General features: G+C 38.3%; 1 long non-coding RNA gene across 2 annotated transcripts; it reads right to left on the bottom strand.

Annotated features, from left to right (window-relative positions):
* Positions 1-2,465: 2,465 nt before the first annotated feature.
* LOC113293507 lies at positions 2,466-5,150 on the bottom strand. Of its 2 annotated transcripts, none has more exons than XR_003332337.1 (4): positions 4,999-5,150; positions 4,781-4,875; positions 4,424-4,534; positions 2,466-4,093 (listed from the first exon to the last, which is right to left on the bottom strand). It is a non-coding gene; the product is annotated as an uncharacterized LOC113293507 (long non-coding RNA). The 2 variants fall into 2 exon arrangements; XR_003332338.1 differs by having other exon boundaries at positions 4,781-4,907.
* Between the last annotated feature and the right edge of the window lie 8,815 nt (positions 5,151-13,965).

Consider the following 13,965-nt stretch of genomic DNA (forward strand, 5'->3'; position numbering starts at 1 on the left):
AAATTCTACCTGTATCCTCTTGGCAGAAGATGTGCAGGATAACGTTAACTTTCCACGATCTAGTATTGCCATCAATATGAGTAGAGACAGTATTAAATGCACTTGCTTCTCCATACTGACTGCTGGTATGCGTGTAGTTTGTTTGCCTCTGATCCAGTTGTCTTGCCACGTGAGAACATGATTTCCATTCCCAACAATCCAGAAAGAATATACCTTGGGAAAATTTAAACATCCATAGAGACTTTGCCATGTCCATGTCCATGTCCATGTTTCTTTTTTTTTTTTTGCATGAAAAGCTGCAGCAGAAGGAAACACTGTTCAAAGCTAAGGCCCATGGCTGATCTGTTGCCTGACATAGTCTCCAAGCAGCTTTAGCAAGTAGTGCCTGGTTGAAACAGCTGAGATTCCCATACCTCCTGATTCTTTGTTTTTACCAACTCTCGGCTATGAAATATAGTACAGACTACAGACTCTTTCCATTCTGCTTGTTCCAGCAAAAGGTACGCTGAACCTAGTCCATATCTTTATTCGTAGCATCTAGTATCTTAAAACTCACATTATGATAGGGCATGCACCGCATGGCGTTAATTACTTACCATTATCGTTCTTCCAGCTTGATTTATAAACTTCCCGTTCCACTTTGTAAGTCTGGTTTTCATGTTATCAACAGGAGTAGAGAAAGAACAGGTCTTCTTTCTATTTTGAAATTAGGGTACGCCTTATTAGTAAATACTTCTCTGCCTGCCATACTCATCTTTTTCATCTTCAGAATTCTTAAAAAGATTCTACAATGCCGAGAATGAATATGTTTTGAAAAATAGATAGCTGATTTTTGGAAGTTAATCTGTTGGCCTGAAGTATTGCTAAAGGAGTTGATCACTTGCAGAAGATTGTTAGCGTTATGGATATCTGCCCTGACGAAAAGAAGACGGTCATCCGCGAATAACCAGCGAATTACCTGTGGTTTTAATACTACGAATATACACTTGAATTTTCACATGTGAAAAACGGACGGAAGCATTTTGGTAGAGCATTTTAAGCTCATTACTACTGGGTAGCACTGAAAAAAAAAGAGTTTTTAGAGAATTTTAGAGAGTTTTTGAACTTGGTGAGCATTTTAGAGAATTTTCAATTTTCAGATTTTCACATAAGTCCCAAATGCTCTACGGGATTGGCATCTTAGACAAGAAAAATGTGAAAAAAATAATTTCTTTTAGGTTTTTAAGCATCACAAGAAGCATGATATACAGAATACAAAGTGATATATGTTGCCTGCTTTCCTGTGGACAACATGGAAAGAGCGAAATGACAGCGTCTTCTGCAGGAAATTCAGAACTACTGGCGTACTATCTCAAATAGTTAAGCCCCTACTGTTGTCTTGGATTCATGTATTCCATCCTGATTTCTTTTGCAACTTTAACGATTGGCTGTATAATTGGATTTCGTTCTCTGTCTGGAATCCACCTTGATTTCTCTTGCTTTCAGGCTTTAGTTCTTAGAGCCAGTATCATGGTGCTCTATAAAGGTAACATAGCTCGCGAAGGCCACCACCTAACAACCCTGGGTGGTTCTCCGCTTTCATCTGACAGCCGCTAAGCATCCCTCAGTTGCCTACACGCCTGCACAAACAAGATAAGTACTGTAAGTATGATTTTGCACTTATTCACAAAATTGACTAGTGAAGTAGAAAACACTGAAAGCATACTCTGGCAAAATGAACTACTTGAAGAATAAAAAGGTCATAGACAAAATAATGTAATTTCTTGCAAAATGACATGAAGAATAAAGCACAAGCTGCACAATTAAGTTAGCAAGAGGGAAAGACAGCTTTAAGATTAAAATTTATGTATTTTGAAAAATCTCACAGAACGCACCAGCATTTATCCAGTCGATAAATCTCTGAGCATGTTGATTGGGATCCATTTTCCCGTATGTATACATAACTTGAGCTTTATCATCTTCTCTCGATGTTAAATTTGAAAATGAGATGTTGGTGAAAATTAAACCCAACCGCTCGTATCATATCAGGGCGCGATTGGTTCAATTTCTTCAACTCTCATTTACGGATTCTACATGCTCATATTTTCTCATTTACAGACTTGCATCATCTCGTCTTCGATGTGAAAGTTGGAAATGTGATGTTGGAGGAAATTGAATCCAACTGTATGCATTAGCATTGTGCAATTGGTTCAATTTCCTATAGCTGTCATTTACGACTCCCACATTTTTTTCCGCTTTCACACTATTCTCATTTGTTGTTATAGTAAATGTTGGATGTGAGATATTGGAGAAAACTAAATTGAAACGCTGAATATTTATTAATTTAGTTTTCTCCAATTCTTACTTCAAACACTGACATGGATCCTTCTTTAGCTTCGTACATGTAAATTGTAGATGAGATGTTGGAGGAAACTAAGCCCGCACTATAGCAGTTTGCAACTGGTTTAGCTTCCTTCAACTCTCACTTGCAATTTCATGAACACTCTCTTGTTTTCGCTTACCAACATCAATGATATCCTTCTTGCTTCTTCTCATTCATGAAAGTCGGAGGTGAGATGTTGGAGGAAACTGAACCATATTTGAGTCGACTGCCCCTTAATATTGGTTCAGTTCCCTGCAACTCTCATTTACAACTTTGAAAGTATTTGTTTTTGTTGTCTGCATTGAGTGAAACTCGTAATGCTCGACTATTTATAAGCCCTAAAAAGAACAACAATCACACATTTCAGAAGGCAAAACTACAAGTTTCTGGAGAGAAGAGAAGTCACAGGACAAGCATGTTAGTATCCTTCTTCCGGAAAATACCCAAAAAGGACCGTTTCTGTTTTTACTTTTGGGGCATTTTGTTTGGAAAAGTAACTTTGAAGCTGTTATGTTAACTTAGGCTACTAATGTTTTCAACATGGCTGCATTAGTTTTTCAAGGCCACTTTTTTTTCTTTTTTTCCTTTCATTACTTTCCCATACTCTGCATAGTAAACCAATCTCAACAAACGTCAAATTTTAGTGGTAGGTTAGTTGTGATGGTTTTGTATTTGCACTTTATGTTTTTTTTCGGTGTCAGATATATAGAGGTCTTGTAACTGGTGTTGCGATATTAAAATGACATACACTAGTCACTAGTCACTTTATGTTCATGATTTTTATATCATGAACATGTACTAGATTTCGTCATGTTCAAGTCTTCACAGACAATACTCGCTAGTTAAAGAATAAATAATATCAAGCCTGGATTTGTTCAGGCTTTCATGTTCAAAACCTTACCTAATGGCAGTGCCTTGTACATAGATGCAGTCTTGTCTAATCTAGCTGGATTACTTTCTTTCTGCATCGTGAAATGAAGCCAGTGCAACCTTTTTTCTCTGCTTTTACCCTCTCCATTTCCTCAGCTGATCCGCAGCGTCCTTTGCTCTCTAGACCATCTCAGTCCTATTTACAGCCTTTTATGAAAATTGTTACAGTTTGTCTATTTCTGTCATACTGAAGCTTCCAACTCTTCCTTTAACATGTAAAAATCCCTATTGCTATCATTCAATGCGACTTGATCTGCTTTCTCATCCCCCGGGATCAAGGACTCGTGCTTTAACTATGAATTGAAAAATGCAAGGCGCTGCAACTGCATTTTTGGTTAAAAAGACCAAATCTATCCAAACTAGGACAACCCAATCGGCTGTGCATATAGAGGTTATATCCATTGCTTGTCCTGAATGTCAAACAAATCTCCAGCTAAAGCACGAGTCCGTTTAAATTTAAAGGAGCAAGGATGATGATGTTAGTTGCCTGTTGAAGTTAAAAATTATTTTTGGTTGTGTTTGTTCTACGTACTTTTTAATTTTTTCTTTTTTTTTTAATAAGATCATTTACTACTTGGTGGTTGGATCAATATGCAGCTCGATCACGATCACGATCATCATCATTTTCTTTTGTGTGCTTTGCATTTTGTAATTTGTATGCTTTTCAGTAACTAATGATAAAAATCATTGTTATATGGAGATTGTATTCGCTTAATTACTTTTAATTGCATAGTTTCCTTGTTTTCAAAAACCTGTATCCAGTTCTACCGTTTCTTCTTCTATTATCATTCTTTCAAAAACCTGCCATGGAAAACCAAAAATAATATAAATGAGAATTACTTAATTAGTTGCACACGCATTTTTCTTGACCTTAGAATGCCAGCCGGAAGATCAATTGAACGTGGAACCTATTTTAATGGGACTAGCGTGGTACGCCCGTGCGTTGCACGAACTCAATTTGGTTGTTCATGTGACATGGCCCATTTTGTGCTAAATAAATTATGACAAAAATATTTTCATTGTATCATACAGACTTTTAGATAAAAAACCTGCAATTGGCGGGGCAAATTTTGATAAAAATAAACTAATAAATATACGTTTACTTGTTTAATACAGAGAAAATACAACTACCTGAAGAAAATAAATCCAGATCTATGATCCAAGAATCCAATCTCCCTTCATAAGTAAGAACTCTGTTTGACATCCTTCCCATGCAACCATTCCATAACGTCCAATGCCTTCCTACAATATTTAAGAATCCTAAAATCAGGTTAAAAGGGTTCTGCTTAGTTCAAGGGATAACTCTGCAATCTATAATTGCATCATAGAAATTTAAAATCTACCATCTACAGTTGCACCAATGAAACAAGAAATCATCTTTATCCTCCCTCGTCTTTTTCTTATAATTCCCCTTTGCACTATTTCATAACCTTGTGATAATAAACAGAAGGAAACTACAAGTTAATGGGGATATAAAAAAAAATTAACCTTGAATACAATATGTTCAGGCCGCATCATCACCCGGTTTCTAAATTTCATGATGTTCTTTCTATGATTTTTTTCCTCCGTTTATCATCTTATACCTGTAAAAGAATTTGAGGAAGCAAAAGTTCCTCTTTTAAGATTAAATTAAACACATGAATTAAACATTGAGAATTAAGAAAAAGAAAGAGGGGATATAATTAGGGTACGGAGAAAATACTCACTTGAACCCCAAGCTTGAATTCTGTCCGACCGAAAACGTTGTAAGTTTGGAAGATCAAAGATGCGAGAACAGTTTGCATCAGTCAAATATATTTCGTATATTGATTCATAACAAGATTGAAAAAATATTTTAAGAATTTAAGTTTCAGACTTGGTTTTCATAATAAATAACCAAGTAAATAATAATTATTTCCTCCGTTCTTTTTTAACAGGTCAGTTTTGTTTTTAGCGAAATTTAAGGAAATTAAGAGAATTAATCATTGAAAGTGGTCCTCATGACACTTGTCAATAAAAGAAGTGAAGTGAAATGGTCCCCATTACACTTGTTAGCAAAACAAGTAAAGTGAAGTGATCCACATGACACTTGTCATCAAAAGAAGTTAAGAGAAAAATGGTCCCAAAAAATTAAAATAACTTTCCCAATTAGGAAACAAGCCTATTTTATTTAAACTTTTATTTATAAAAACTGGCCTATTAAAAATGAACGAAGGAAATAGAAAATAGCATGAATCACTTAAACAGGAGTCGAAAATGGACCCAAATATAAATCACAATGGATTAGTTCAAAAGGTTTAGAACACTGCTATTAAAATTTAAAAGCGATTTTTTTGCCCCAGGGCATACATCACAACTGTGTTTGAAGTGAGAAAAATTGCAAGGCACTGGCATTAACTGCAAAACGAAATCTATCCTGGATAACCCAACACGTCTATTGATAAATTGTTTTTTCGTCAATAAGATTTCGGAATCTCCATTTGGCAAAATGAATTTCAACTCCAATAACCTGATCTGAATAATACGCTAATAATGAACACGTGGTTTATAACTCAAGTTAGCGCGTCCACCGTACTGTATGATTATTTTATCATGCATACCTCTAACGCTTACAATATTGTATTACTTAGTCTTGATTATGATTAAGGCTGCACATGGACAGGTTTGGGTTTAAACCGGTTTAAATCCACTTTATATTCGATAATCATTCACACACATGTTTTAAAGTTTAAATAAACAACTTACTTAAGTTCTTGATAACTTAAAAAAAAACAAACCATAAACATAACTATATAAGTCTTTATTCTTAAGCTTAAACAAGTACTAGTGTACATATTTAGCGGGCATTAAATGGTGTACATATTTTCATAACCAAACTCGCACCCATATCTAGCGGACGGCTAGGATTAGTTTTATCAATGGTGTATATTTAACGGGTTTTTCGGGTGGGTTTGGGCGGGTATTAGCTAAAACCAATCTCACACCCATAGACAGCGGGTTTTTATTTTCATAACCAACCCCACACCCACAATGGACAGGTTTCAGATTAAAAACCCACATATTTAGCGGGTACGTGCGGATTTGGGTATGATGGGCGGGCCTTGTGCAGTCCTAATTATGATAAGCACTTTTAATCAAAGTAAACGCTTGAACATGGAGGGAATATAACTTAAAAGGGCAGTTCCATTCCACAACTCGCAATTTTAGTAATTTTAAGGGCTTATAATTTTCATTCATTACCTTCTTCTTGGAAAATGGCAAATAATAATTTATAATACGTGCTTGCGACTCTTTATATAGATATGAATGAAAGAATATGATCGCACACCCTGTTTAGGGTTTGAGATATGTATTAATAGTGAACAAAGATTATACAGGTGACCATTTGGGCAAGTTATCTATACGATACACTAAGATACAATATGATCCATAGATATCTAAGTAAGCCTAGGTCACACCTAATGTATGTTGCGTTAACACCCCCCCGCAAGCTGAACGTGGAGAATCTTGAAGTGAAAGCTTGGATGACAGATAGTGAAACCTTGGCTTGAGAAGGCCTTTTGTAAACAGATCCGCAAGCTGATGTTCAGTAGGCAAATGACGAACAAGGAGAGAGCCACGAGCAACACGTTATCGAACAAAGTGATAGTCAATCTCAATATTCTTAGCACGAGATTGCATGACAGGATTAGAAGCCATGTACGTTGCACTGAGATTATCACAGAAGAGAATAGGAGGTTGGTTGAGATAAACATCCAAATCTTTTAAAATATAAAGAATCCAAATAACTTCAGTCGCAGCTAGAGCCAAAGCACGATACTCAGCTTCTGTGCTAGAACGAGGGACCGTAGGTTGCTTCTTTGAAGACCAGGAGACTAAGTTAGGACCAACAAAAACACATGTGCCAGCCGTGGAACGACGATAATCAGGATTACCAGCCCAATCAGCATCACTGTATGCAGAAACAGTGTGAGAAGAACTGCCAGATACCTGAAAAGAAGATGAGGGTCTAAAAAATAAACCCTTTCCCAGAGTGCCTTTGAGATAACGAAGAATTCTCTTAACCGCAAGATAGTGAACGTCAGTAGGGGCATGCATAAACTGACAAACTTGATTAACATCATAAATAATATCCGGCCGGGTCATTGTTAAATACTGTAAGGCACCTACCAAACTGCGATACAATGTAGCATCAGGAAAGAGAATACCATCATGAGCTGACATTTTGGCACCAACAACAATGGGAGTAGAGACTGGTTTGGCAGTCAACAAATCAACACGCTGTAGAAGATCAAGAGTATAACGTGTTTGAGATAAATGAAGGCCGGAAGAAGTCCTGTTTGCCTCAATACCAAGAAAGAAATGAAGATCACCCAAATCTGTCATAGAAAACTGTTTCCTGAGAGCCACCAAAAGCTGAGAAAAATAGCTAGAATCAGACCCTGTGACAATAATGTCATCCACATATAAAAGAAGCAGCAGAACACCATTTGGAGATTTGCGAATAAACAAGGACGCATCTGACCGTGAAGCAACAAATCCCAATTCAGAGAGATAATTTGTGAACCTTTGAAACCAAGCTCGTGGAGCTTGTTTCAGCCCATATATCGCTTTGTGTAGTTTGCAAACATGATGAGGATATCTCTTGTCGACAAAACCAGGAGGCTGAGACATGTAGACTTCTTCATCCAAAACCCCATGCAAAAAGGCATTCTTAACATCCAGCTGACGAATAGGCCAAGAACAAGAAACAACAATGCTTAAAACTAACCGAATAATAACAGGCTTAATAACTGGACTGAAAGTCTCGTCGTGATCAATGCCAAACTGCTGAGTATAGCCCTTGGCAACTAAACGGGACTTGTAACGGTCAATGGTTCCATCTGATTTTCTCTTGATGCGATAAACCCATTTGCAGCCTATAACATTCATATGAGATTGCCTAGGAACATAAGAGCAAGTGTTATTAATTTTGAGAGCATGATGTTCATCCTTCATGGAGTCTCTCCATTGTGGAATCTTGCATGCAGCACTGTAAGTTTTGGGTTCAACAAAGGTTTCCTTCATCTCAGAAAGGAAACAAGAAGCAGTGGGGTGCTTTGTAACAGCAAGTAAATTCATTTTGACAAGAGGTTTATGAATGCCATCTCGTAAACGAGTGGTCATGGGATGAAGAGCAGGACCCTGAGAAGAAGAAGGTGGAGAAGTGGAGACAATGGAATCAATGTGCTGAGAAGAGACTGGAGAGGAAGATGCAGAAGAACTGACATTAGGAGAAGTAGGTGACAAGGGAGAAGTATTATTGGAAGACAAAGGAGTAGTCGAGAGACTAGAAACAGAATTCAAGGAAGATGATTGTGCAGGACTAGGAGATATAGGGAAGGTAGAGGATGTGACTAGGGGTAGAACAAACCAAGTAAGCAGTGTGGATTGGTGGAAGGAACACAAGGATTGGTAGTAGAAAAGGGAAACGAAGACTCATCAAAAAGAACATGTCGAGAGATATAGACACGTTTACTGCTCAAATCAAAACATTTGTAGCCCTTGTGTTGATCAGAGTAACCAATAAAAACACACAGTTTTGTTTTAAACTCTAATTTGTGTTTGTTGTTTGGAACCATATGAGGATAACATAAACAACCAAAAACACGAAGAAAGTTGTAATCAGTCTGCTGATTATACAACTTAAAGTACGGAGAATAACCACGTAGAACAGATGAGGGCATTCTATTAATGAGGTAGACTTCTTTGGCAAAGGCCTCCGTCCAACAATACTTAGTCATATGGATATGATGAAGAAGGGAAAGGCCTGTTTCAACTATGTGACGAATCTTTCGTTCAGAGACTCCGTTTTGATGTGGAGTATGAGGGCAAGAGAACTGATGAAGGACACCATTACAGCCGAAAAAATCACGTAAAGAATGAGATATATATTCTCCACCACCATCACTTTGGAAAATTTTGAGAGTTTTTGAAAAACGATTCTCAGCTTGATATTTAAAAGCCTTAACATAGTTGAACACCTGCGTCTTATTATGCAAAAAATATATCCAGGTAAACCTGGAGAAATCATCCACAATAAGAAGAAAATAACAAAAACCAGAATTGGAGATAACTGGAGAAGGACCCCATAAGTCACTGTGAACTTTAAAAAGTGCACTATCACTCACTGAATTGGACAAAGAAAATGGTAATTTATGATGCTTGGCACAAGCACAACTATTACATAAAGTGTGCCTTATTATTGATGGAATGGAAACTAGCTTCTGAGAGGCTAAGGTGGAGAGACTGCGACTATGTAGATGACCAAGACGCATATGCCACAGCTGAGAAGGGGAAAGAACTGCAACATGACTGTGAGCAGCAACTGGAGGAGAAGTTGTGGAAGAGTTGATAGGACAAATAGAGTATAGACCACCATCACTGGGTCCGCTGAGTATTAGTTTCCCCGTTTGGCGATCCTTAACAGAGAAACCAAAACGATCAAAACACACAGAAACATTATGATCTCTAGTTAGCTGTGAAACGGAAATAAGATTTTTTTGTAATTAATGGAACATGGAAAACTCGATTTAGAGAGATGGAACTATGAGGTGTTTTGATTAAAGCATTGCCAGTTGAAGTTATGGGTAAAAGGTTACCATTGCCAACCATAACATGATTGGATCCAGATTATGTTGTTGGCGTAGTGAGCAAGTTGGGATCAGCTGTTATGTGATTGGTATCTCCTGTATCAGCATACCAATGTTGATCAAAAGACGTAGCTTGGAGTTTCATAGCAGCAAACGACTGAGTAAGATCTTGATCTTGAAAGGAGTGATTGAACCTGTTGGAGCAGGTCAGAGCCGTATGACTGTTGGAGTCACAAATCTGACAAGGCTGTTTGCTGCCAGGAAGGTTTGAAGGAGGAGCACCAAGGATTGATTGAGCATGCTGAGGTGAAGGAGGAGAACCAAGTGATGGGTTACCAAAGGAGTGCAGATGATTACCACGGCCATGACCACCATAGCCACGGCCTCTTCCACGGTTACCACGAAAAGAACCACTTGTACCACCACGATCTCCTCTATAGAAGTTATTGCCACGACCTCCACGAGAAGATGAAAAGTTGGAGGAAGAAGAACTAGGAGAGAAAGTGGACCCATAAAAGGTTGTGGAAGGGATGGAGTCTGGTGAGGGTTGATTATATTGAGTGAGACGAATTTCATGATTGAGAAGCAAAGGTTTCAGCTCAGAGAAGGAAGGAAGAGTGGAGCGAGTTTCAATGTCAGTTGAAAAAGCTTGATAATCAGGCCCTAAGCCTCTAAGGGTATGAAGAACAAGTTCAACATCGCTTAAGGGAGAGGATGAGGTCAAAAGAGAGTCCCGAATAGAGGTTATTTTGGCAAGGTATGTAGAGATGGAGAGATTGTCTCTATGAAGGGTTTGCAGTTGATGACGAAGCTGAAGAGAGCGAGCATAAGTGTTGGCTAAATATTGCCAGAGTTCACGAGCAAAGTTGAAATCAGGTATATCAGCAAAACCTGACTGAGTTAACGTAGCTTGGAGCCATCTTAGAAGGTGTGTATCAGTTTGAAGCCAGGGAAGATAAGCAGGATTGGGAAGAGGCACATCAGCAGAAGAGCCAGGAAGAAAGAGGGACGGAGATGCAGTAGCAGGATCCACATGACTGTAGATATCATGAGATCGCAGAATTAGAAGAACTTGACGTCTTCATTGAATGTAGTTGGTTTCATCGAGTTTGAAAGAGATGTAAGAGGTTTTGAGCTTGAGAGGAGATGTTGTAGACACAGAAGGGGAAGATATGATAGAGGAATCGGTGGACATGGTGCTAGGGTTTCTGAAAAAAAAGAGAAAGAGGACAACCCTAATGGCTCTATACCATGAAAGAATATGATCGCACACCCTGTTTAGGGTTTGAGATATGTATTAATAGTGAATAAAGATTATACAGGTGACCCTTTGGGTAAGTTATCTATAAGATACACTAAGATACAATATGATCCATAGATATCTAAGTAAGCCTAGGTCACACCTAATGTATGTTGCGTTAACAATGAATAATATAACGAATCGTGCAAAGTTTTCATTACATCACTACAAAATAGAAGGCCTCTTGGGACGGCCAAAAAACGTCCCAAGAGAACAAAAAACCGTCTCAAGAGGTATTAGGGACGGTTTATGTACCGTCCCTGTTCCACCGTCACTAATATTATTTGGCCATTATTTTTTTTTGGGACGGACATATTTTAGTCTTGATTTAAATATTTTATGACTATTAGGGACGGTCAAGCCATCACCGTCCCAAATATCCTTCTTTAGGGACGGTTTTTCCAAAACTGGCCGTCCCTAGAAGCCTTCTTTTTTGTAGTGCATTTTTATAATCGAATAATCAGATCTTTCTCTACCTTGGAATGCCTTTTCGAAACCTGGAAGATCACATTTGTGGAAACTCTATTTACAGGTTCTCGTATCTTCTTTGTCAACGATACCTGATTTTAATGGGTATGTGCTTTCTCTTTGTACATTATCATGAAATCCTAATTGTTATAGAATTTATCCAGTTTAAGTCTTCACAGACATTACTTACTTGAACCCCAAGCTTGAATTTTGCTCAGCGGGTGGTGCTAGATTTTCATGTTCAGAACTTTACCTAATGGCAGTGCCTCATATATAGATGTAGTCTTGTCTAATCTAGCTGGATTACTTTCTTTCTGCATCGGTTCATTGCGGAATACAGAAAGAATCGTGCAAAGTTGTCGGTACATTTTTATAATTGAATAGTCAGATTTGAATCCATGTGAACACCACAAAAAATCTAGACAAGATCAAAAAACAAGATGGAGAGTAAGAATGCAGAGAGTTTTATTTGCTTCTGTTAATTCACAAGCATGTAAAAAAGAGAATGACTCGTGCGTTCCGGTGCTGAGCCAGTGCTGTGCTGGACTTCCTTGCAATATAGTAGATGGTGACCTTAATTTGTTCAAATGTGGATCAGCAACATGTAGGCTGGAGGATGACCCGTGTGTGGGCGCACCGTGCTGTGATGGGCTTGATTGCAGTCTAATAAGTGATTCGGGTTTGATGGAATGTAAAAAACTATGTCAGGAAGTGAATGAGGAGTGTGGTGTTAGGAATGCACCAGACTGCTGCAGTGGACTTACTTGCCAGGAAATTAGTCGTCGTATTACATGTAGACCATGTTTGAAATTTGGAGAAGTTTGTGCAAGGGGAGAGTGTTGTGATGGATTAAAGTGCGATTGTCCAGATGGTAGTGCTAACTGTGCAGTGTTTAAGTGTGTTAATGCGTAATTAAGGATCGATGGTGTTGAAGTTATGGATGTTGTTAATTTTATTTACCTGTTGTCACGTATTATATTTCTTCACCAATAAGATCATTTATTTAGAGGTATAATATTGATTAGCCAAAGACTACATGTGGTCAAGTGACATCACATATTAATTAGTACTTGGTCGATCATCATCATCATTTTCTTTCAAGTCTCTCTGTGCTTTGCTTTGTAATACGATTTCGTTTTCAGTTATTAATGATATCATGACATCCTTGTCATGATGAATTTTGAACCCCCAGCCTGGATTTGTTCAACTGGTGCTAGACTTTCATGTTCAGAACCTTACCTAATGGCAGTGCCTCATACATAGATGTAGTAGTCTTGCCAGATCTAGCTGGATTACTTTCTTTGTGCACCGATTCATTGCGAAACGAAGCCAATGCAACCCTTCTTCTCTGCTTTTGCTCTCTCCATTTCCTCAGCTGATCCTCAACTGCCTCTTTTGCCCTCTCGGCCATCTCGGCCCTGTGCACTGCCTTTGCTGAAAATTGTTTCAGTTTTTCTATTTCTGCCATTGAAGCTTCTAACACTTTCTTTAACATGACAAAATCATCGTCGCTATCATATGCAATCAAATTCAATGCGACTTGGGTTGGTAAAATTGCAGTTTGATCTGCTTTCTCAGCCCTCCGGATCAAGGACTCGTACTCTAGCATTGAAATCATGATCTGTGGATCAAACCCATCTCTCCCCTCTTCTGTGAAACTCACCAACTTCGTAAGTCGGGGGGTTGTTACTTGTAGATCTTGAGAGGAATCATCAAAATGTGAATGGAAAGCAAAGGAGTTCCCTTTTTGTAGTCTCTGAGTCACCTTGTTGGCTGCTTCAGCTTCTATTGCAAGTTGTTGGGCAACACCGTTTGCATTTGCTTCACCTGCCTCGGCCGAAGCAATTTTTGATCTCCCACTGTGCATCTCTGATTTCAGGATTGCAATTTCAACCTGCGCTACTGATTCTTTTTCTCGAATGTCATGCATTTCTCTTTTCAGACGATTCATCTCATCTGTAAGCATTTCAACTACACCGCTCAAACGGGTAACCTCTTCATTTGCATTTTCTAGTTCTGCTTCCATTGAACTCACATTGATTTCTTTGCCAATGTTGACTCCCTTTGAGAGCTCCAATTCCAATCTTAGTTTGTCCACATCATTAACGGCACCGCACACAGCTTGCAAAGATGCAGTGTGAGACTCTTTCGCATCGTCGAGTTCTGACTTTAATGAAGCAATCAACAAGGCCTTGTCTGCGATCTGATTCTCCAATTCATATACAATTTCCACTTGTTTTCTCGTATCCTCCAAATCTGTTAACATCATAGATTTTTCTCTTTCAGCTTCTACT

This window comes from Papaver somniferum, chromosome 7 (assembly GCF_003573695.1).
Source record: "Papaver somniferum cultivar HN1 chromosome 7, ASM357369v1, whole genome shotgun sequence".
NCBI lineage: Eukaryota > Viridiplantae > Streptophyta > Magnoliopsida > Ranunculales > Papaveraceae > Papaver > Papaver somniferum.